Source organism: Macaca mulatta, chromosome 14 (assembly GCF_049350105.2).
Source record: "Macaca mulatta isolate MMU2019108-1 chromosome 14, T2T-MMU8v2.0, whole genome shotgun sequence".
Taxonomy (NCBI): domain Eukaryota; kingdom Metazoa; phylum Chordata; class Mammalia; order Primates; family Cercopithecidae; genus Macaca; species Macaca mulatta.
The window spans coordinates 75,903,555-75,927,614 of record NC_133419.1 but is presented as its reverse complement, the minus strand read 5'-3'; the positions used below and the strand labels follow the sequence as shown (position 1 = coordinate 75,927,614).

Genomic DNA, 24,060 nt, shown 5'->3' with positions numbered 1-24,060 from the left:
CCTCTGAGCCTCCGCCTTCTTGTCTGTTAGTAACTTCCACACTGGACTTTTATGAAGGTTCAACGGGATAAAGTTTATGAACATGGATTGTAAACTGACTTACTCCACAAACAAGTAAACAGTTCTTGCCATTAACAATACTCATTTGTCCAATTTCTATTAATCCCCCAAACCTTTGGACCACTCACCTCTTTTCAAGAAGTGCTCCCTGGCATCAGCTCACTGTTCTCTGTGCAAGCTGCCCCTGCTGGTACATTTTATCCAGGCCAGAGCAATAGGAGCCTCTGAATTATGTACAAGTCGCACACACAGGCCAGAACTGTGTGTCTGCAGCCCTGTCTGTGTTTGAACAGAGAGAAAGATGGTGCTGTCCTTCCTATCTGCTGGGCCCAGGGGCCAGATCCCGCCCCTTCCCTGGCTGCAACCCAGGGGTCTTGGTCTCTGGGGCAGGCTGGGGGCACATGTCAAGAACACCCCCCACACCCAACTTGTCTGTCCTGTTTACAGTCTGGGTCTGACATGGCCTGCCCACATGCAGGAGCCTCTCTGTGTCCTGCATCCCTGGGTGGCTGGTGGGCATAGCGCTCGAGGGGCAAAACAAGACAGTCATTCCACATCCCTTTCACTTCCCTGTTCGTGCCAGGAGGTGTCGGGATGACCAAGTCGGGATGACCAAGATCTTCAATGTGGACACTGCTTTATTTCAGCAGGGCCTCGGGTACCCTCTCTGGGAGGCCTACAGCCTGTCACAAAATGCTGAGTCAAAGCCACCTGCCCAGGGTAGGTGCTGGAGGGACAAGGCTAGGTTGTGCCCAGCATCCCTTCTCCTGGAATTCTGGGGGTCCCTCTCAGTGCCCTTGTTCCTGAGCAGCTCCAGATGGTCCTGGCCCTATGTGGGGGGAGCAGGGGCAGACAGCTGGTGAGGCTGGCACCCAGAGGCATCACAGATCCTCCCTCTGCTTAGACTGGCGTGGGGGCCACAGTGGGGGAGGCAGAGTGGCAGGCAGGGAGAAAGATATACTGGGATATTGATGTAAACCTAAGCGGATTATTTTTAGAAGATCCCAGTGAACAAACATCAATTTACCCCTCCTCCAACTCTCCCCCAGTCTTAAGAAGACGGAGCAGGAACACACCTGGCTTCCTGTCGTGGTTCCATCCCTGCGCCTGTGCAACCTTGAATTTGTGCCTGGGCCTCTCTTAGCCTTAGCTGGCCTCATTTTAAGATGCCGATGATAAGGCCAACGTCACAAGGCTGGTGCGAGATCAAATCAACCCAGTGGGTGGCATACCCAAGAGGGCACCGGATGCATGGCAGGCCACCAGTTTGCAGGGCAGATCTAATGCTAGGCCAGAGCAAAGTAATTGGATGTTTTTAGATACTTGATCTGTGGTCTCTCTAAGCAGGAGAGAGGAGATTTTTGTCGACTTCCTCAAAATGGTCAGTGCAGCTTAGGCACATTTTTGTACCTTGTGGCTCCACCAAAAGGGCTTGAAAATCACCCAGGTATTTGTTGACCTTTCCTCTGGGACCAGGTAAAGTCACTGGGTGTGAGTCCTGAGTCTGTCATATTAGCCAGGTGACCTGGGCGAGTCCCTTGTCCTCCCTGTCCTATAAAATGGAGGGAACAAGTACCTAATTCTCAGGATCATTGTGAGCTTCAGATGAGAAATAATCTATAAAATCCTATTGGAGAAAAAAAAAAAAAAAGCTACTGATAGATAGTGGGTGTTGGGGGATGACGGCCCAGAGTGCAGGTCAAGGGCTCAGGCAGCCGAGGCTGAGTGTCCCGTCCTAAGGACTGGCAGGCTCTGTGATGGTCAATGTGTGTATGGAGCCTGATTTGCTTTCCTTAATGGGACAGCTGTTTAATTAGCCTCTGAGTGTTCCTGACAAGTGTCCCTGTGATTGTCCCCAGCATCTAACAGGGTCAACTCTCTCCAGACCATGTGTGTGCTGAGCTGGCCAGCCTTGGGTGTGAGGCATTGACCCACTGTCCCATCCTCTGATTCTTGGCTTGTCACTCAGATGGCCTCATGGGGCAGCCACTGTGTTGGGGACTAAGGGAACAGGAGACAGCCCTGCCTTAAGAATCCCGGTCTGGGCTGAAAAGGAGGAATGCAGAAAAGGCTCGGTGGCTGTGACCCAGTGGGGCTTGGAGGCAGCCAGTGCCCCCCAGCCTGGGAACAATTCTGCCTGGCTCTGCCACCAATTCTCTGTGTGACCTTGATCATAGGCCCTTTCTCCCTCTGGGCCTGTTTTCCCCTCTAAATGATGTTGGAAGAAGTGGTCCCAGGAAGCTGCGGCCTACAGCATAGCAGGGTGAGGGGAGCAGTGATCTGTGAAGCCAGCCCAGCCTGGGGTTCTCAGCCCGGCTCCTGCACTTTCCGGCCTGTGACCCTGGGTAGCCCACCCAGCCTCTCCATGCCTGCCTGACAAGGGTATGCTGGCCCTGCTGGCACAGAGCAGACACTGAACACCCTGCCCAGCAGTATCTGGCATTGGTGGGCCCCAGGGCAGCTTTGACCCTTCCCCTCTTTCTTTCCCTGTTGGTCTCTGCAGTAACCAGAAGTTCCCCCGGGAGTCTTGCCCCAGTGGATGAGGGTGGCATAAAACAAGTGTTGCTGACCTCAGTGCTGAGTCCACCATGCTGTCTGTGCCACTCCCCTGCCTAGGAACCCCAGGATTGGGTTAGAGCTGGCCATCCTCTGCCTCTTAAGGGCTGGACGGAGAAGGGGAGGGGGGCAGGGGCAGGGTGCCCACTCTAGAGCCCAGCATCCTGTCTTTGTTGGCATCTTGGAACCTTGGTCCTTAGAACCGTGGACTCTTTCAGTTCCCAAATCTTGGAAGCACTGGATCATGGAACCATAGAATCTTGGTGATATGAAATCCAGACTTGGAGGTGGCCTTAGTGGTCACAATCCAAACCTTCATCCAGCCCAGGCAGCCCCTCTGCAGGCTCCGTGAACACTCTGGCAACTGGGGAGTCATCTGTAGTCCCCTCAGGTAGGTCTTGGACTTCAGTCAGATCACAGAGCTGCCCCTGCCCTTCCTTGTGGTCTTGACTGGCCACTGTGATGCGTGCCTGGGGCTGGTTAGTGCTAATGGACAGCTGGGATGGAACCAGGCGCCTGCTCAGCTAAGAATAGAAGGCTTTGTGTGATTTAAGTAGCAGCCAGATCGTATCAGGCCTCCCAGCCAGGCCCCGGGGAGCTTATTAAGCGGGATCTGGGGCCACCCTGGGTCCTCCTAGGTGGAGGGGAAAGCCACTGGACTTCCCCAGGGTTGCTGTCTTGTGTTTACCTGATGATGAATTTTCCTTTTCCCATCAAGTAAGTTCATCCCTCCTCCTTCCTCCTCCCTGGGGCTGGCTGAGGAGCATCACCCAGTGTTCTGGGGGGAGTGTCTTCTGGGAAGAGCTCAAACAAAACAGAGCGTCCCTGAGAGGAACAAACAGATCGATGAAAATGTCTTTGGAAGGGAGAGAACAGATTATGGCGACCTTTTATTGAGTGCCTACTGTGTGCCAAGCCCTTGGCTCAGCATTTTGTGCTGTTGCTGTATCTGACCCTCCCAAGAGGCTCTGGAAAGGGTCCTTATCCCCATGATGCAGATGAGAACACAAAGGCCCAGCTGGTACTTGGTGGAACTGATATTGGAATCAAGGACTGCCCTGCCCGGTTCCTTCTGGGGGAGAAACGGAGTTCCTGAGAGCTAGGGGAAAGAGGCAAGAGTCAGAATTCTTGGAGAGAGCCCTAGGCATGGAGGATTTTGTCTCTCTGACTGCAGTGATTCATGCTTTACCTTATGTTAGAGTCTTTTCCACTTTTGGCAGCATGGAATAGGAGAAACGGTGCTGGACTGGAGGAGGAATTACGGCGCTATCACAAATATAGTAGGTGCAGGCACACGTTGGTTAGGTTTGAATTAAACCAAATCCACGTCGGTCTCAGATTTCCCTTCTGTGAAGTGAGTAGAGGCTGCCTGGGGCAGGATCATGAGGCTGCAGCTCCAGATTCCCGGTCTTTTGACCAGAGAGTGTCCTGTTCCCTGCTCTCTGCAGGTCTCTGGTGCCTCTTGCCTCCCCTTGAGAGATTATTCCCAGTGTGAGAATTGGAAGGACACCTAGGAATCGCAGGTCACTCTCTGATGGTACGGACAGGAAAACAGGGGCCCCACAAGGACAAGGACTGGCCCAAGGTCATGCAGTGAGTGGGCCTCAGAGCACATAGTAGGTATTCAGGAGATCCCTTCTTCCAAGCCAATGCCTACTCTCCTCTGGGGCACTGCTTTTCGGTAGTGATCTGGAGAGCCAGGGGTGGGGCGGGGGGCTGAGGCAGCTGGATCCTGAGAGGGAGGCAGGGGCCAAAGGTCCAAGCCTCTATCTGTAGTGCCCCAGGCCCATCTGTGCTTGCCCAAATCCTGCCCAGCTCAAATGCCCCCTCTTCTGTGAAGCCTTCCTGGACTCCCCTTCCTAATACCCTTTCTAATCTCCCTATCTACCTCGAGAGTGAGAGTATTTTTTAAAATTGTATTATTTTATGTTAACAAACATAAAATGTACCATAGTAACCATGTTAAATACAGTTCCATATGTTAACTATATTCACATTCTTGTGCAACAGATCTCCAGGGCTTTTTCATCTTGCAAAACTGAGACTCTACCTATTACACAACTACTCCCCATTTCCCCCTCTTTCTCTGGCCCCTGGCACCCACCATTCCACTTTCTGTTTCTGAGTTTGACTATTTTAGATACCACATATAAGTGGAAACATACAGTATTTGGCTTATTTCACCTAGCACAGTGTCCTCATGGTTCGTCCATGCTGTAGCATGTGGTGGGATCCCCTTCTTTGTTCGGCAGAGCGCTGCTCCATTGTGTGGCTAGACCACATTTTTCTGTCCGTTCACCTGTCGATGGACCTTTGGGTTGCTTCTGCTTCTTGGCTCTTGTGACAAGAGTGGGGAGTTTTGAAGTTGGATGGGCCTGGGTTGGACCCTGGCTTTTAGCCTCCCTTTAGCTAGGTCTAAGGCCATCCTCACCTGCCACTGTGCCCAGTGGGATTGCTGCAAGGAGTAGAAATTGTTCATGTTGAAACACTTGGCACGCAGCAGGTTTGCAGTGAATAGTAGGTGGGATTCATTCTTGTTATCCACTTTCCCTCTAGGGACAGGTCCCTTTTGCCCATGGCTATAGGACCCACAGCTCACCTGCACCCCATCCATGAGGCCAGCTGAGCACCTGGTGAGTCTCAGAATATTGGAGCTGGAGAGCACCTGAACACAGAGAGGGGCATGGACTGGACTCATCCAAGTTCACACAGCCAGTCAATGGCCATGCCAGGATTCAACTTGGCTCTCCAGCCTGGGGACCTTCCCTCTGCAGTCCCTGAGGTCCGCAAGCCTTGTCCTTAGGCGGGATCAGCTCCCTAGGGGCCTGTGTCTAATCCTGCAGCATTCAGGGCTGGGCGAGGCAGGGGGCTGGGAGATGAACATCTCAGGAGGCTCAAGAGATGAGCATCCGTAGTGGGCGGAGGCCAATGGCACCTGCTAGTCTCCTCTGATCACCTGACTTTCCCCAGGGCTGTGGACAGCGAAACTGCTTCAGCAACAAGGGGGCTCACTTCAGACTCATTTGCATGGTACAGGCTCTCTAAGGTCCTTGCCTCGCACCTGGGAGTTCATCTGCTTTTGCTCACTTTCATTCATTCATTTGCCTATTCCTTCCTTCGCTCATTTGTTCAGCAACCACTCCCTGAGGCCTGCTGTGGGCTGGGAGACCAATCAGACCTTGCAGGCACTCAGTATGGCATAGCAGTGAATGGTGTGGATTCTGAGGCTAAACTGCCTGGGTTCAAATCCCAGTTCTGCCAGTTACTACCTCTGTGACCTTGGACAAGTTGCTTAGCCTCTCTGCCTCAGATCCTTCTCTGAAGTGGGGAGAATGATAGTTCATAATTTATATTTGTTAGTTATTGTTGTCACATAACAAATCACCCCAAAACTTAGTGACTTTATATAAGAACAGTTATGGCCAGGCGTGGTGGCTCATGCCTGTAATCCCAGCACTTTGGGAGGCTGAGGCAGGTGGATCACCTGTGACCAGGAGTTTGAGACCAGCCTGGCCAACATGATGAAACCCCATCTCTATTAGAAATACAAACATTAGCTGGGCATGGTGGAGCGCACCTGTAATCCCAGCTACTCACGAGTCTGAGGCAGGAGAATCGCTTGAACCTGGGAAGCAGAGGTTGCAGTGAGCTGAGATGTCCCACTGCACTCCTACCTGGGCGATAGAGCGAGACTCTGTCTCAGGAAAAAAAAAAAAAAAGCAATCATTATCTCACAGTTTCTATAGGCCAGGAATTTAAGTTGGACTCAGCCTTGGTCTAAGCCCAGTGGCTCTGGCTCAGGGTCTCACATGGTTTCTGTCAGATGGCGTCTAGAGTGAGGAGGAGCTGGGGCACTCAGAGGTTGACCCGGCTTCTCTTGCTCTTTGCATAGTCTCAGGCCTTCCTTTCTCTCTCTGCGGGCTTGTTTGAGCTTTCCCACAGCAAGGCAGCCTCAGAGCAATCACGGTGTCTACATGGTGGTGCAGGACTTTAGCAGGAGTGTCCCAGTGAAGGAGGCAGAAGCTGCTTCACACTGGATGACCGGTCCCTGAAAGTGCCATAGTGTCACCTCAGCCATTACTCCCAAGCCCTCTCAGATTCAAGTGGGGGTGACAGAGACCCCACCTCTCTCCATGGGACTGGTGTCAGCATCACTTTGTAAGAAGACGGTGTAGGATGGGAGACATTGCTGCAGATGTCTTTGGAAATACAATCTGTTACAATTGTGAGAGTTAGATGAGTAAACACAGGAAATGCCTAGAACAATGCCTAGGCATCGTATATAAATGGTAGCTAGATAAAACCAAGGGTGATTTTGACCATATGCAACTTATTCATGATGTGCTGACTGTAGGATGTGACTGCCACTATGGAAGCCAATCCACTGAATAGCAGCATTTCCCATTTGGGTATTGAGGGATCTATAGGAGTTCACCAGACTGAGGCAAGCAGAAAGGCATTCTACACAGAGAAATTAACTTTGCAAAGGTGTCGAGCTGGAGAGAGGAGTCCCTGGAGCAGGAACTTAGCTCCAGGTGGCAGGGCTGGCCTGAGGTGAGGAGTGAAGGAAGTGACTGGAAAGCCCAGGTTGAGAAGAGTTTTGCATGTAGGTTTTGTACTTAATCCTGAAGGTTCCAGGATGTCCGTCTGTTTCTCAGGCAGCAATATGAGAGGCTTGAGTACCATCATGAGGAAGCCATTTCTGAGACCGAATCAACAGGATCTTGGGAGATACTGGACTTGGGCGTGTAGGGAGAGGTCAGGACTGATGGGGCCCACTCCCCGGTGTTTGGCACGGGTCATTTACATCGGTTTTGAATGTGATGTGCATACCTAGCCTGGCTTGCTTTCCCTCCTTTTCCAGTATATTAGAAACTTCGTGATTGTTCTCTGCTGAGATTGGCTCTTTGGTAGGGGAGGGCAGAAGTGTAACTCCCTTGGCAGAGGGGTCTGGAGGAGCCTGGCAGGGCCAGTGGCCTCTTCCTCTGCCCCCAGGCCCGTCTGTGGAGAGTGGCTCCTGCTCCCTCACCCTCTCCTCTCCCAGCACCCCTCCCCACTCTGATCACAGCCTCGAGTCCAAATGAAACCAGCCAGACTGTTCAGGGGACTGTTGCCACGTCTCCCTGAGCCCCTGCTCTGGTGCCCCGAGCACCAGCCTGGAACCCTGGCTGAGCCAAAGGCGTCACCCCTGGAGCAGGTAACTCTGAGCGAGGCCATGGCCCGGGTCTGTGTTTCCAGGATGTTTACATTCCTGTGGACCTGTCTTTGCACGGCTCCATGTACTTCCGGGAGCCTGTGTGCTCACGACAGTGTGCCCACTCGTGTCACCCGTGTCTGTCCGTGAATATGTGCCCTCTGTCTGTTTGGATGTCTCTGTGTGTTCGCGTGTGTTTGCACAAGTATGAGGTGGGCCTCTTAGGCTCTCTCCAGGGCCCCCATGGTATTTCCTCATAAATGGCAGGCAGGTTAGGGTGCTCTGAAGGGGGCTAAGTGCGAGGAGGGGCTGAGCCAGGGGATAGCCCTTGCCCCTGGGGGCCTGTGGTCTGAGGGGAAATCCAGACCTCACCAATGTGGCACACTCAGCAGAAAAATACAAATTTCCAGATTTGAGAAACCTCTTTGGGAGCCCTCATGCTGCACTTGGCCTGGATGTTGGGCACCCAGGGTTAGACAGACCCTGCCCCTACCTTCCAGAGCCAGCTCAGGCAGGCAGCTGTGCAGTTGGACACTAGCGTGGCTGCTGAATGGATGGCTGTACAGGGCACATGAAAACAGGTGAAGGCATACCTGGGCCTGCTGGAGAGTCAGGGAGGGCTTCCTGCAGGAGGAGTTTGAGTGGCGACTCCAGGGCTGTTTGGGGGATGAGAGGAAGGAGATGGAGAGCAGAGCTGGGCTTGGCGTCAGATGGCACTGGAGGGTGTGAAGAGGGAGATGGGGAGGGTGAGTCTCATCTTCCAGGCCTGGAGGTTGGAGGGAATGGAGGTGCCTTGAAATGCGTGGAAAGGGAGAGGAGTTCCCATTTGGCCACTGTGGGTGTGAGCTTCCTGTGGGGTGTCCAGGTGCAGGTGACCAGAGGGTTGCAGGATACTTGAGTCTTGAGCTTGGTCCAGGCAGAGACGGGTGGTTGAAGCCATGGGGTGGATGATACTGCCAAGAAGGATATGGTGGGCAAGGGAGGGAAAGGGGGCTTAGGATTGAGAGCAGCAGCATTCAGGTGTGGGCAGAGAGACAAGCCAGCAAGGGGCTGGTGAGGTGGGGCCAGAAAGGGGGACGAACAACTAGGCAATTAATGTCCCGGAATCCAAGGAAGGAGACTGGTTTTAGGAGGGCGAGTTCTGCAGTGTCAGCTGAGGATGGAGAAGTGCCCCGTGGATTTACCCACACAGAAGCCATTGTTGAACTTGGTGGCAGCAGAGGGTATAATGGGTTTTGCAGTGGGTGGGAGGAAGTGGAGATATGGGTGTAGACAACTCTCAAGTTTGAATGAGAAGGAAGGAGAGAAAGGGAGGAGAGCTGGGAAGGGGTGCCGGGGATGAACTGCATGAGCCCCAGGCTGCTCATTGCTGACTGGAAGGAGCCAGAAGAGGAGAGAGGAGAGACCAGAGGGAGGAGAGAGGGTAAACTGGTCATCTGTAGACACCCGCCTAGTCCTCTGCCCGCGGCAGGGAGGGTGCCTGGAGGGGGTGGTGCTTTCTGGAGGAATGGTTGTGGAGGGCTGAGGGTGGAGGAGGTGCAGTGCTGGGCGGGTAGCCTTCAGTCCTGCCCTGACCTCTGCCAGTCTTCGCATCTGCAGAGTAGGGTGGTAGCAGCCACCCTGGGGCGTGGGGAGGATCCCAGGAGGCAGAAGCCCCACTAGCTCAGAGCATCCTCATAAACCAGGTTCAGGTCAGGAGTTGAAGCTCAGGGCTGGGCGGGGTTGGCCTCTCTGGTGGTTTTTGCATCTTCAGTGCTCACCAAAGCTGTTTCGTAGACACTGCAAACAAGAAAGGCCTGGGAAGGTCAGGATGTGGATGGCCTGCTTCCAAAGAGGCCACACCCAACCCCATCTCTGGGCCCAGCTCCCAATTACAGGGAAGTTCTTCCTTTGGGTCTAGCCTAAGTTTTTCCCACTGTGCATTCCCTTCTGGTGAACTTGTTCAACCCTACTCCATGGAGCCAAGCCTATCAGCCGACCACTTGGAGTGTTGGCCAGTGTTTTTACAACTTGTTTTCATGAAGATTATTTGAAGTCTCCTTGCATTCCCAGAATGTCAGACCCGCCCTGATTCACAAGGATTGACCAAAACAGGGTCTGAGCCAACCAGAGGAATCTGAGGACTTAGTCATACCCCTTGGATCATCTGCACATTCCTTTCCTTCCAGTTAAAAAAAAAAAAAAAAGGAAAAGAAGAAGAAAGAAGGAAAGTTAGCCTAGATGACCAGGAAGGGACAGCGGTATTTGGGGATGTAAACAAACTCAGATGATGCTGGCCATGGATGAAGGGGTGGGGCCTGAGGGGTCAGTGCTTGGCTTTGCACCTGGCAGACGTCAATTCAAGTGCATGTTCTGCTGCTTGTAAGATGGGGATCTTTCACAGGATACTCTTCATGTCTCTGAACTTCGGTTTCCTCATCTCTGAAATGGAAACATTGATGGCACCCACCTCAGACACCTGAAGCAGACCTAGAAGCAGACCCTGAGGCAAGGATTCGTGTGACAGTGATTCATTAGGAAGCTTCCCTGCTAAGGGAAACCTGCTAAGGGAATAGGAAATGTAGAAGCAGAAAGAGAAAGAGGAGAAGCAAGAGGCTATTTCCAGCCAAGCTCCATAGAAGAACTTTGGCTTTGTCTTCCAGAGGAACTCTCATGGGGACACTGTAGGTCATACCCTAGGGCTGGCCCTCCAGGGGCAAAGATGCTGGAGAATTCATACCTCTCCCTCCTGAGTCAACGGATTATATGAGATAAAGCATGTAAGGTGCTGATTGCCCAGGACCTGGCACCAGCAAGTGACAGCTATGAGAAAGGGGTGTGCAGAAGGGGAAATCCCAGGCTGTGTGGTCAGCAAGGGGCAGTGCCTTCTGAGAGCCTGCCTGTGCTCCACTGCTCCTGTAGCCCCAGGTCTTTGTCTGTCAGCTTTTAGAGGCAAAATCCCACAGAGCTCCCGCCCCCATTGTTGTCCCGGATGACTTGGCTTTGGGCAATCTCTCCAGTCAGTCCAGGTCCCTCCCAGCCCTAGAGGCCGGCCCTGGTGCCCTGCTGTAGTTCTCCCTTCCAGCCCACCCACCCAGCCTGGAGGGCATCAGTGATGATTACGAGGTGGGACAAGGCTTAAGGACAGAGATTAGTTCAAGGCCATGGAAGCACCAAATGCCCATAGAGGAAATCGAGGCCATTGTGGCCCATCCCCGCCTGAGTCGAATTTGGATTTGACTTTTCTTCGCAGCCCACCCACTCTGTGTTTCCATAGAAGGTACTCAGGGATCGCTTGGGGGAACTTGCGTGGGTCAGCACATTCCAGGAACAAATAAACAGGTTGCCCTTCCTGGCTGTACTGACTAAATCCTAAGACTCCGACTATGTGACTCTCACTTTCACTGGTGATATCGGGCTGGGTTAGCCCTCATGGGACCCACTCTTACCCTTCTCCTGTCCGCTGTGATATCACAAGAGATGTTACCCATGATCTGGCCTCCCCACTCAGGCCTCTGGGAGTCAACCTCCCCCTCCACTCCCCCCACCCCCAACAGACCATGACAGGCCTGGGTGCTAGTCTACACTCTGTCACCTGCTGTGTGACCTTAGCCAAGTCACCTCCCATCTCTGAGCCTCATGAGGTACCCTATGTTTGTAACCAGTTTTGTATGTGCTCACCTAGAAATCAGGCGATTGTAACATGGTGTTAATCCCTGCTTGACGCAGTGGATGCCCAGAAAGGTGAAGTGATTTGCCGGTGATCACACAGCAAAAGGGCAGAGAGGGCTAGGACCTGCTTCCAACCCCACGGCCAGTTAAGTGAGCATCCTACTCTTTTATCAGCTCTGCTCTGGCCCCGCAGCCCCTCTTTGATTCAGAACTTGAATTAAGCCCCTAGTGGTCAGGATGAACTGAGCAGGCACCGAAGTGGTCAGTCACTGCTGCAAACTCATTAACTCATTTGATTCCCATGTATTGGGTACCTATTGTATAAGGGGTTCTGTGCTCAGATAAGCACAGTTTAACTTTCACCAGGTTTAACATAGAATCCACTGCAAAGGCTTGAGCACCTGCAAGTGCCAAGAGTGAGGGTGCCCTTAGGGTGGTGGTCCCAGAGGAGAAAGTGGTCTAGAAAGTCTAGAGCCCCCTCACTGTCCAGGAGGCAGGCAGGGAGTGGCTAGGTTGGGGAGGTGGATGTCAGGGAAACAAGTTTGTTCACTCCTGGGTATTCACTGCTGCCTGTGGTGGGTCCAGCACTGTGTCAGGCTGGGGGTGAGGCTGGGAGACAGCTTTGATTCACCGTCAAGGCCTCCACCCCTTACGCGTCCTGCCGCCTTTGTTCACACGATGCGCTTGGTGTGTTTGTCTACACCATTAGCTCGTGGGCTCATCCAGCAGGAGCTCCGTCTGTCTGCTGGGCCTACAGGAGAGCTTAGGAAATGTGTGTTGGTGACTAGATTTTTGGTGTCTAGACTGGCTTGGTAGTAACAGTATGAATCCAGGAGACCCTAAATCCCCTCGAGCCTCTGTTTACCATCTATAAAAAGTATCTACTGCAGCCAGGCGTGGTGGCTCATTCCTGTAATCCTAGCACTTTGGGAGGCCGAGGTGGGCAGATCACTTGAGCTCAGGAGTTCAAGACCAGCCTGGGCAACATGGCAAAACCCCCTCTCTACAAAAAAATACAAAAATTAGCCGGGTGTGATGGCACATACCTATAGTCCTAGAGACTCAGGAGGCTGAGGCAGGAGGATTGTTTGAGCCTGGGATGTAGAGGTTGCAGTGAGCCGTGATTGCACCACTGCACTCCAGCCTGAATAACAGAGTGAGACTCCATCTCCAGAAAAAAAAAAAAAAGTCTGCAGTGGGAGGCTAAGAGGAGTAAGATAGCACACATAGAAACCTTGGCCTTGTACAGAGAGTATGTCCAGCCCTTGTAAATGTTGGGCAGTATTAACAATAGGTGGGGCCGGGCGCGGTGGCTCAAGCCTGTAATCCCAGCACTTTGGGAGGCCGAGACGGGCGGATCACGAGGTCAGGAGATAGAGACCATCCTGGCTAACATGATGAAACCCCATCTCTACTAAAAAAAAATACAAAAAACTAGCCGGGCGAGTTGGCGGGCGCCTGTGGTCCCAGCTACTTGGGAGGCTGAGGCAGGAGAATGGCGTAAACCCGGGAGGTGGAGCTTGCAGTGAGCTGAGATCCGGCCGCTGCACTCCAGCCCGGGCGACAGAGCGAGACTCCGTCTCAAAAAAAAAAAAACAATAGATGGGCCCTCGGCACTGTGCCAGACTGAGCAGAAAACATGAGGGAGATGGGGTCTGGCCCCTGTTACAGCTACTACACACTGTACAGTTTACACAGCCCTGTTACGTCCTGCTCACTGGTTCTCCCTGTCATCCCAAGATGGGATCTGGGCAGGTGCCAGTATCCCCATATGACACAGGAAGATGTTGACCTGCCTTCCAGTGGCTAAGCCAAGATGAAAAGCCAGGTCTCCTGGCTCTCAGTCTCCTGCTCACTCCTCTGCTCCCCCACCTCCCGAACTTGCTTCCTGCTCTCCGGAAGCTCCTTGTGAAAGATGCTAGGCAGGGCAGTGGGCAAGGAATGTGGAGATTTGCCAGCCCAGGTGTTGGGGGCTGAGGGTACATTGTGGTGGCTTTAGCCCAAAGTAGGTTACTGTGGCTAGTAGGTCCAGAGTAAGGGGGCAAGAGGAGAGGTGAGGGAGGGGGACTGAGTGGGGATGCAGAGGAGGAGGAAAATAGCTGTGGGCTATAGGTCACCAGGACCACTGCCCAGCTGGATGGCAGGGGGCTACTAGCCTGGTGCAGCAGAGGCTTCTGGGCCCTCCCAGCCTAGCCGGCTCCCTTTCCAGGGGGATGGTGTAACAAGAACTGGGGATGGAAGACCCTGGGCACCCTGGCTCCCCTGCAAGGTGGTGTTGGAGCTGAAGGGACTTTAAGGAGTACAGGGTCTGTGGGAGAGGCCAGTCAAGTTGTGGTCACTGCCCCTGAGGAAATTTGAGTGCTTACTGCCCTGGAAATACAGCCCCACGCACAAGGCGTAAGCATAAGGACCTTCCATGTGGAAAGCACTTGTGAAAGGCGGACTGGGGAAGGCAGGGCTGGCTGGCAGACATGCAGTTGCTCACAGATGTGAGGTCACCAGCATGGGTGACCTGGGCCCCGCAACATAAGAGGTGGTGGGTGAGGAGTGGACGGGCGCCTCCTAAATTTGGAGAACTGAGAGCAAAAATACAAATAGAGATCCATGTATCTTTGTCAGATATTTGAAGGTTGTAAAGCAAGCCAGGAGACTGTTAAATAAAATAGATTTGATTTTCCCACCTTGACAAATATACCTTCACAATGTACATTGAAATACGTACATTGTGTACTTATTTACATTGTGTAAAGTTTAGTTTTATTTGAGAGTGATAAAATATCAAGAATGTCTGAATTTAATTATTGCACATCTCGGGTATATTGTTGTTAAGCTGATGATGTTCAGATATAAAAAATAAGACTTAACAATTCTTTTTTTTCTTTTTTTGAGAGAGTCTCACTCTGTCACCCACGCTGGAGTGCAGTGTGGTGTGATCTCAGCTCACTGCAACCTCTGCTTCCCAGGTTCAAGTGATTCTCCTGCCTCAGCCTCCTGAGTAGCTGGGATTATATTGAATATATATTTGAATTATATATACATATAGTGTATGTGTGTGTGTGACAGGCTCACTCTGTTGCTCAGGCTGGAGTGCAGTGGGCATGATCTTGGTTCACTGCAACCTCTGTCTTCCGGGTTCAAGCGACGCTCCTGGCTCAGCCTCCCGAGTAGCTGAGACTACAGGCACGTGCCACCATACCCAGCTAATTTTTTGTATTTTTAGTAAAGACAGGGTTTCACCATGTTAGCCAGGATGGTCTTGATCTCCTGACCTTGTGATCTGCCCGCCTCGGCCTCCCAAAGTGCTGGGATTACAGACGTGAGCCACTGTGCCCAGCCTTTATATGTATTTTGTTATTGTTGTTGAGATGGAGTCTCACTCTGTTGCCCAGGCTGGAGTGCAGTGGCATGATGGTAGTGCACTGCAACCTCTGCCTCCCTGATTCAAGTGATTCTCCTGCCTCAGCCTCCTGAATGGCTGGGACTACAGGCGTGTGCCACCACACCCGGCTAATTTTTTTTTGTTTAGTAGAGACGGGATTTCACCATGTTGGCCAGGCTGGTTTTGAACTCCTGACCTCAGGTGATCTGCCTGCCTAGGCCCTCAGAGTGCTGGGATTATAAGCGTGAGCCACAGCATGTGGCCATCAAATTTTGTATACTTTAAATACAAACACATTTTATTTTTAGTACTTTAGATTATTGCCATCAACAGAACACAAGTGATGAAAATCTTTTTTTTTGTTTGTTTGTTTGTTTGTTTGTTTTTTGTTTTGTTTTTTGAGACGGAGTCTCGCTCTGTCGCCCAGGCTGGAGTGCAGTGGCGCGATCTCGGCTCACTGCAAGCTCCGCCTCCTGGGTTTACGCCATTCTCCTGCCTCAGCCTCCTGAGTAGCTGGGACTACAGGCGCCCGCCACCGCGCCCGGCTAATTTTTTGTATTTTTAGTAGAGACGGGGTTTCACCGTGGTCTCGATCTCCTGACCTTGTGATCCGCCCGCCTCGGCCTCCCAAAGTGCTGGGATTACAGGCGTGAGCCACCGCGCCCGGCCGAAAATCTTGATTATAACAATATAATTAGTGATCTTGCTAAAATAAAGATTTTATGAAATAAATAAAAATAAGCTGTGGCCAGTTGCAGTGGCTCACACCTGTAATCTCAGCACTGAGGCTGAGGCAAGCAGATCACTGAGGTCAGGAGTTCAAGACCAGCCTGGCCAACATGGTAAAAACCCATCTCTTCTAAAAATATAAAAATTAGTTGGGCATGGTGACACATGCCTGTAATCCCAGCCACTTGAGAGGCTGAGGCAGGAAAATAACTTGAACCTGGGAGGCGGAGGTTGCAGTGAACCAAGATCTTACCTCTGCACTCCAGCCTTCTAGCCTGGGTGACAGAGCGAGATTCTGTCTCAAAATAAATAAATAAATAAATAAATAAAAAGTAAACGAATGTAAATATAAACATAGGCAAATTTACTTTATGTTTTCAAGAGGGTTTTTATTCCATAAAATGATCTATTAAAATGAAAACAATACCCATCACAACGAATGAAGATCAGATTTTTAAATAAAATCTTTAAATAGACATGAAATATTAATTCAATTTTTGAAAATTTTATAGAAATGAAACTATTCACAGTTCTAGTATTCAATGTCCATCTAGTTGCAAATTTAAAGAATACCAGACTTCGTGTTACATTAATGTGAGTTGCAGAATATTATAAGATGTTCCTCAGCCACCATGTGCATTTTTGTGAATATCACACTAATTCATGAGTACTTTTAGAACCACAAATTGGAGCAGGAAGAAATGCCAAAATAAAGGATGCACAGCAGGGCTGGAATAGAGATGCTTGCTTATGCAAGAAACTCGTGCTCGCTGCTGTCTGGGAGGAAGGCTTTGACAAGCTAACTTGTGTCTCCCTTGTATATTTTTGCCATTCAGGCCCCCCCCCCGCTGCACCCCTCCCCCAAGCAGCATCCATCTCCCCCCTCAGCAGCAACACGACCCGTAGACCTTTACAGCATCTTAACAGAATCACCTTTTGTTCTTCAAGTTCAAGAAATGGAAAGGCCTGGCATGGTAGCGTGCCTGTAGTCCCAGCTACTCGGGAGGCTGAGGCCAGAGGGTTGCTTGAGCCTGGGAGTTCAAGCCTGTAGTGTGTTATGACTGTGCCTGAGAATAGCCACTGCACTCCAGCCTGGGCAGCATAGTAAGACCCAGTCCCCAACTCATGCCTTTAAAAAAAAAAAAAAGAAAAGAAACAGAGAAGAGTTTAACCGGAGCCTTACAGGTGTTAATCAGGAGCGAATGTTTAGGATTACAGGTCACATGAGTGTAATGTGACAGAGGCTCCTGTGTACTCTAATGAATTTATTTGTGAGTGTGTGAGTGTGTGTGTGTGTGTGATGTGTGGGGCCCCCTTTTCCCTGTGTAAGGGTGTTCGGGGGGTGAATCTTCTTGCCAATAAAGAGTTCTCTATCATACAGTGAACAATAGACAAATGATAGATCTTATGCTATAGCTACAGTTTTACATCTAGGTATCTTTTTTTTTTTTTTTTTCCCGAGACAGAGTCTCGCTCTGTCGCCCAGGCTGGAGTGCAGTGGCCGGATCTCAGCTCACTGCAAGCTCCGCCTCCTGGGTTCACGCCATTCTCCTGCCTCAGCCTCCCGAGTAGCTGGGACTACTGGTGCCCGCCACCTCGCCCGGCTAGTTTTTTTTTTGTATTTTTTAGTAGAGATGGGGTTTCACCATGTTAGACAGGATGGTCTCGATCTCCTGACCTCGTGATCCACCCATCTCGCCCTCCCAAAGTGCTGGGATTACAGGCTTGAGCCACCGCGCCCGGCCCCATCTAGGTATCTTAATTCACTCATTCATTTCACTCATGTGCATTTGTTCATTCACTTAAAACCCTATATTTGCAAGGTGCAGTGACTCACGCCTATAATCCCAGCACTTTGGGAGGCCAAGGCGGGTGGATCACCTGAGGTCAGAAGTTCAAGACCAGCCTGGCCAACATGGTGAAACCCTGTCTCTAGTAAAGATACAAAAATTAGCTGGGTGTGGTGTGTGCCTGTAATCGCAGCTATTCAGCAGGCTGAGGCAAGAGAATCACTTGAACCCGAGAGGCAGAGGTTGCAGTGAGCCGAGATTGCACCATTGCATTCTAACCTGGGCAACAAGAGCGAAAGTCTGTCTCAGAAATAAAATAAAACCCTGTATTCACTTGCTCCAACCCTTCATTTCATGTAGATTACCAGGCTATAGCAGTCTTTTAGTGCAGTCCATGATCCTATGAATGAGGATCAGAGAGGGTACTGATACTGATGTACCTAAGACGCACAGCCAGTCCACAGCAGAAAAGTCCTCAGGCCAGGCAGCAAAAAGTGGAGGGTGAGTGCCAAGTTTGAATGTCAGGTAAAATCTGAGCAGATGTTGCTGTGTCCCAATCAGCTTCCCTTCCTTCACCAGCTTCCACTACTAAGCCATCTGCCCCAGGGCACTGGGGGATCCTGCAGGGAGTTTCTGCTTGAAGAGCCTCTTCCTGTTTGGGGCCGAGCGCTTCCTTCAGTGACTCACAGCCTCCCATTGGCCCCGTGCTGGGAAGGCAAGGTGGGAGTGGAGCCAGACCCGGGCGTGTCACCCTCAGCCTGAGACCCCAGCTGGGTGACCTGACACAGGATAGTGGGCACAGGCTGGAGGGAGGAGGAGGGGAATGGCAGGAGGATGTGAGACCATTCTGCCTCACCCAGCCTGGTGGGCAGGATGGAGAGAAGACAGAGTGGGGATGGGGACGGCCTCCACGTCCAGCCAACCCCACAGGTAGTTTCCAGGGCAGCTGTGGGACCAGGTAAGGCTGACAGCAGAGCTGAGAGCCCTGAGGAGACTCTGCGGTACTTTCTTTTCTGACAGGCCATAAAGTGTGGTGGAAGGAGCACTGGGACGGAGTCACGGACTTGTATTTCTCACACCAACTTTCTGGTGGTCATTTCAGTTTTCTGACCCTATCTGGGCCTCAATATCCATGTCTGTCTGATGGGGGAGCGGTCTGATGGCTGTGACGTTTTGTGCAGCTTATAGGTTTGAGCTTGAATTCTGGCTCTGCTGCCTTGCTGGGTGTGTTCACTTCTCAGAACCTCCATTTCAAAATCTGAAATAATAGTCACTTTAAGTGTTTTATGTATAGTAACTAATTTAATCCCCACACTGACCCTATGGGGTAGGTTTTATTATTCGTAGTATTTTATACCTAAGGAGATTGAGGCACAGAAAGGTTAAGTAATTTGCCCAAGGTCACACAGTAAGAGCCAAGATTCTAACTTGTGTAGTTTGACTCCAGGTCCCATGCTCTTGACTCATTCTGGCCTTGCTCCTCAAATTGTGGCCCAGGGACCTGCAGCATCAGCATCACCTGGGAGCTTATCAGAAATGCAGAATCTCAGGCCCCAGCCTAGACTTACTGAGTCAGACTGCATTTTAACAAGTTCCCTAGGTTTCTGAGGTCCAAGGCCCCAGGAAATATAAATAGACCATGGCTTCTCAAACATTAAAGTTTAGAGGAGAAGCCACTGGTCTATTTTTATTTCCTCTGCCACTTAGGCCTTAGGATCATTGTAGGGGGTAGAGGAAATAAGTATGTTTTATAAACTGTAAAGTGCTGTACATTCAGGGCACTGTGAGAAACCTGGGGACTGGAGGTGGAGAGGGGCAGGCCTGGTAGTGTCCCAAGTGCTGATCTCTCAGTGGCTGTCATTTCCCAGCTGTCTCTGAGTCCAGCTCTGTCCACCTCTGGTTCACACACAGAGACGTGTGTTTGACTGTATGTTTCTTGCCAGTGTGTGGCTCTAGAGTCCAGTTGGGTTGGGGAGAGTTGTCATATTGGCACCAGGAGGCTCAGGTCCCAGCCCTGGCTCTGCCTCTGTGTGATGTAGGTAGGCCTCCGTCCCTGCAGCCTCAGTGTCCCTAGTAGACAAGGTGCTAGCATCCTCTGAAGCCTGCAATGCTGACCTGCAGTCTCCTCCTCACCTCTCCTGGCCCCTCTGCTTCCCGTGGCCTGTCGATACCATCTCTTTTCCCAGTTCCTGGGCGGGGGGTTGCCCTGCTGGCTGCAGGAGCTGGTGATGGGGGAGGTGGTGCATGAGTCAGAGCTCAGGCACGTAATTGTGGTGCCCCAGATCCCACCTCCGGGCTACCGTCCTTCCCTTAGCGGCTGCTTTAGAAGAACAGCTGGTTTGGCAGCTACCTCAGAGAAACAGGTCCCTGGGCAGCGTGAAAGGGCCTCTGCCCCCAGGGTGGCTGAGCTTTGGATCCTGGGTCCGTGGGTCCTGGAGGGACAGGAGTGGTTCAGGGAACAGGTTGTATGGGTTGGGCCTAGGGCTGGTTTGTGGGCAGCATGCGTGGAGGTGGATTGCATGTGCCGGGTTTCATGGCTGGGGATTAGATCACGTATGTCCTTTCAGCCCTCCCACCAGCTTTGTGGCTTCCCCAGGGCAGGGACTTGGTGTCACCCATCACTGGGCCCCACACTCAGCATGGGATGGGCACTCACTAAGGGTCAAGTGGGACAGTAGAAGGCAGGATGAACTGATGAATGAACTCACTGGGTTTATCCCCTTTTCCTCTCAGCTCTCCCAGTGAAGTGATATCACTGCCTCTGTGGACAGGACACCCCCAGGAGCCCAGCTCACAGCCACTGGTACCTTCTTCCAGGTAAAGAGAAAAGGAGGGAGGGAGAAAGGAGTTCAAGACAGGCTGCAGAGGGCAGCTGTCTGGGTTCTTTCACAATGTCCACCTCCCCCATGGGGGCAGCACTCTACGGTTTATGAAAAGGCATAAATGGGATTATTGTCCCATTTTATGGACAGGAAAAACTGAAGCTCTGAGTAGACTTGTCTCTTGCTTAGTACAGCGTTCCAGGTACTTGTCTGAGAGCCCATGAGGCTGATACCATGGTTATCCCCACTTTATAGTTAAGGAAGCTGAGGTATAAAGGCATTTAGAAACTTGCTCCATTAAATACATGGTAGAGCTGGGTTTCAAACCCAGCCAGGTCGCCAGGCATGGTGGCACGTACCTGTAGTCCCAACTACTTGGGAAGCTGAGGCAGGAAGATCGCTTGAGCCCAGGAGTTCAAGTTCCAGTGAGCTATGATTGTGCCACTACACTCCAGCCTGAGTGACAGAGTGAGACTGTCTCTAAAAAAAAAATTAAAATAAATAAAAACCCAGGCAGGCTGACCTCTTCACAAACCCTGTGATTTACTGCCCCTCAAGAGCCCAGCATTAAACTAAGTTTCCTTGACCTCCAATCTGAGGGTTGAATGGGCTCCCAACTCCAGAGAAGATTTATATTTTAAAAGAGAATCCTAGAGAAAGTGATGCTTCCTCCAAAGGAATGAATGACAAATAGTGGATTTGGAGGCCTTATATCATGGAACTGGCATGAACCTTCAAGGTGGGCCAGCCAACTCCTGGGACTTTCTTCCTCAGCATTCAAGCAAGCTCGGTTTTCATTGGTCACCAAGGTGAAACCTGGCCATTTGAAGGAAGAGAGGAAAAGTTTAGGCCCCAGGTTCTCCGACATGCCTGGAAGCAGGGAGACTGCTGCTCTTTGCAGAAGACTGTGAAGAGTAGCAGTGTTCATGACAGTTATGAAATTAGTATCCTGTGCTAGATCTGGGGTCATCTTACACTAGATATGGTATAGAAATGTGCAAATGGATATCAGAGGTTTAAGAAAAATTTGTGAGAGAAAAGTACCTAATTTAGTTTTCTTTTTTTTCTTTTTTTTTTTTTTAGTAACTTAATTTTTTTCTGTAAATTGGGAAAAGGCTAATTATTATTCAGAGGCAGAATTCAGGCTTTCAGAAGTGGCTCTGCAGTTGTGTGGTGTAAGATGCTTTGATTGGTTCTTTTTTTCCTTCCGTCTTGCATTTAACCAGCTTTTTGACTGACAACTAATTAGGTACCTCCTTGGTGCCAGGCCCAGTGCAGGGGACATAGGTCCCCTATACAGTGACTCTTCTGGTAAGGACAGGGCCTGGCATATCTTATGTCCCCATCACCAGGTGTGGGGCTGCAGACACTATAGGTCTTCAGAAAAGCTTGGCCAAGTGGATCAGAAGTCTGAACCTGGGGAAGCTCTCAGTCTGGCGGGCGAGGCAGCCACGGAAGCAGATAATTACAGCACACTGAGGCCTGTGATCATTCTCAGGAGCTCTGCCAGATGATGTGAGCACAAAAAGGAGGAGGCAGTGGACTTTTGTTGGGGGGAATTAGCCCAAGCTTTGCACGGGGTCTGTTTGTTAAGATGGATGGGATTTGGATTGGGATTTGGGGAGGGCTTTCCTGGCAGAGGGCCCAACCTGAGTGAGGCATGGAGGTGGGAAAGCTGGGTAGGTGTTGTCTTTGGAGCACAGTGGTACAAGGAGGGGCAGGAGAGGACAGAGACAAGATTGCTCTGTACAAGTCTCCACTGTACTCACGCTCCTCCTCCTCCTCCCCCGCCCTTTCATTTACTTGGTGTGCCCCACTTTCCCACTCCCCCTTCCCTGGGACTGAGGAAGAGCCATCAGAAAAAGCCAGCCTGGCTCCTGCAGCTGAGCCACTGGGCTCCTGGAAGGGGCTTGCACAAGTCAAACTGAGGGTGGGGGATGCTGAAAGTCTCTACTGCCCCCGAGTAGTTGTCCCGGGGCCCTTCACTCTCTCTGCCTGCTCCCCAGAGAACCTGTCAGTGTCACTGGGGGAGAAGGGGGTGGGGGCAGGATCTCTTCTTAGGATGGCCTTCCTACAGTCCTGTTGGCTTGGAGAAAACTACTCAGCCCTCCAGGGAGGGAGGGGCCTGTCACTAGGAGTATGCGAGCCTCGGGAAGCCACCGGCCGGTCTGGAGAGACTGGAGAACCACCAGCAGGAGCAGCACAGGGGATTTCTGAATGGAAGGGGAGGCTGGATGGAGTACCTCCGGGACTTTGGCGCTGATACTGTGTGACTTAGCAGTCTGAAATCCAGGGATAGTTTGAAGATGCCAGTTGAATTGTTCAATGAGGATTCCATGACACTGTGAGTCTTGGGTGAAGTGATTCTAGAGCTCCAATTTGGGGCATTTGGAGCCTGAGATTTTGAGTTCTGAGATGCTAAGCTGTGCCCTCTGGGAAAGGCCAGGTCACTTTTGGTGACTACTCAGCCCAAGCTCATAGCCCTGACCTGGGAAAGAGAAGTCCTTTCTGTACCAAGAGAACCCAAGGCCCCCGGGCAGGCTCCTGAGCTGGGGAAGAACTAGTCTACCTTCACCTCTGGGCCCTGCCAGCCTCCTCGCGAGAGGAATGACAATCAGAGGTCTCTTGGGACAGAAGTGTTGGGTAAACAGGAGGCCCTGGCATCACCGTGGAAAGAGATTAATAGTGACCCTAATTATGGCATGATTGATTCTTGGAGGCTCCGGCTGAGCCCCAGCCTTGGCCACTGAGTAACATTTCCCCAGAATGAGCAGGCTTGCAGGGCCTGGGTGGCACAGACCCCACCTGCCTCTTCACCTCAAGGCCTCTCTCCCTGCCTCCTTCCAGGCACCTCTTCCCCAAGCCTCTCCCAACTGGAAGCTGCCCCTGTGACTTAGACTTCCTTCCTGCCCCTAGGTCTGGTTACCTTCTCTGCAGATGCCGTTAGAATCTAGGGCTTCTCCGAGGCCCAGAGAGGTAGAGCGACTTCCCCAAGGCTGTACAGTGAGATGGTGGCAGCTGGGATCTCTCTGTTCAAGCCATCAAATGAGGCTATGCAATGGAAAATAGACTGAGTCGTGAGCTGCCTGCAGGAGGCTGGGGCTGTAGAGCATAGGGCAGGGCCGGGGATGAGTGGGTTCCACATTTCACTGGTTGGGCTCTTTCCGGAATCTTTCCTGTCTCCCCCACCTCCAGCCCTCGTCCTGGGGCCAGAAATTCATTTTGTAGGTTTGGGTTTGGTTGTTTTGTTTTGGGAAACGGTCCACTCGGTGAGCTGTTTGGGGTGCCCTCTGCCCTGGGAGAAGCCCCAATCACTGCCCTCCCTGCCACCTAGGCTTCTGCTGTGCTGTCTCCGTACCTAAAATGCCCTTCCTTCTCCCCTTTGTGCTGCAAATCTTTTCTCATTGCTGAATTCTGCATAGATCTCACCATCTCCCGGAAGCCCCTACACAGTGGTCAGGAAACACAGAGTTGTGGCATCCAGAAGAGATCGTGACCCAGTCAGGAAGGGCTTCCCGGAGGAGGGGCTACCTGAACTGAGATGAGCAGGAGTTCGCCAGGCATTGAGGATAGGCAGAGGGGCTCCACGGCTAAGGTGGTTTCACAGGCACAGCTGGGTTGGGAGCAGGGATGGATGAAGTGGTAAGGAAGGACCGCAGAAAGGCCCTGGTCCTGCTCCAAGGCCATGATCCTGGAGCCCTATGGAAACAAGTCACCATGGCCCTGCACCTTTCATGCCTGGCATTTCACTGTAAGGGAAGCTTGGGGTCATCACTATTTGTGAGTCATCTAGGCCACAATGTACCTACACCTTGATCCCTATCAAAGATGGTGGAGGCTCTTGGGCAGGGCCAGAGCTCTGCCCTGGTGCTCAGGATG

The 24,060-nt window shown here is 51.6% G+C and overlaps 1 protein-coding gene and 1 long non-coding RNA gene across 40 annotated transcripts in view; one reads left to right on the top strand and one right to left on the bottom strand.

Annotated features, from left to right (window-relative positions):
- GDPD5 (glycerophosphodiester phosphodiesterase domain containing 5) overlaps positions 1-24,060 on the top strand; it is a 91,830-nt gene that overhangs the window by 16,953 nt on the left and 50,817 nt on the right. For 28 of the 39 annotated variants that reach the window (XR_013404138.1, XR_013404150.1, XR_013404149.1 and 25 more), the window contains one exon: positions 20,093-20,176. The exons of 8 other annotated variants lie outside the window; for them this stretch is intronic. The gene's annotated coding sequence lies outside the window, so the exon portion shown is untranslated. Of the gene's footprint in view, positions 1-20,092; positions 20,177-21,526; positions 21,697-24,060 lie in introns of those variants that run through there. 3 more of the 39 variants (XR_013404142.1, XR_013404154.1, XM_077963830.1) reach the window with 2 other exon arrangements.
- LOC144334385 (uncharacterized) lies at positions 18,490-23,233 on the bottom strand. The gene is made up of 3 exons (XR_013404172.1): positions 23,108-23,233; positions 20,541-20,661; positions 18,490-18,617 (listed from the first exon to the last, which is right to left on the bottom strand). It is a non-coding gene; the product is annotated as an uncharacterized LOC144334385 (long non-coding RNA).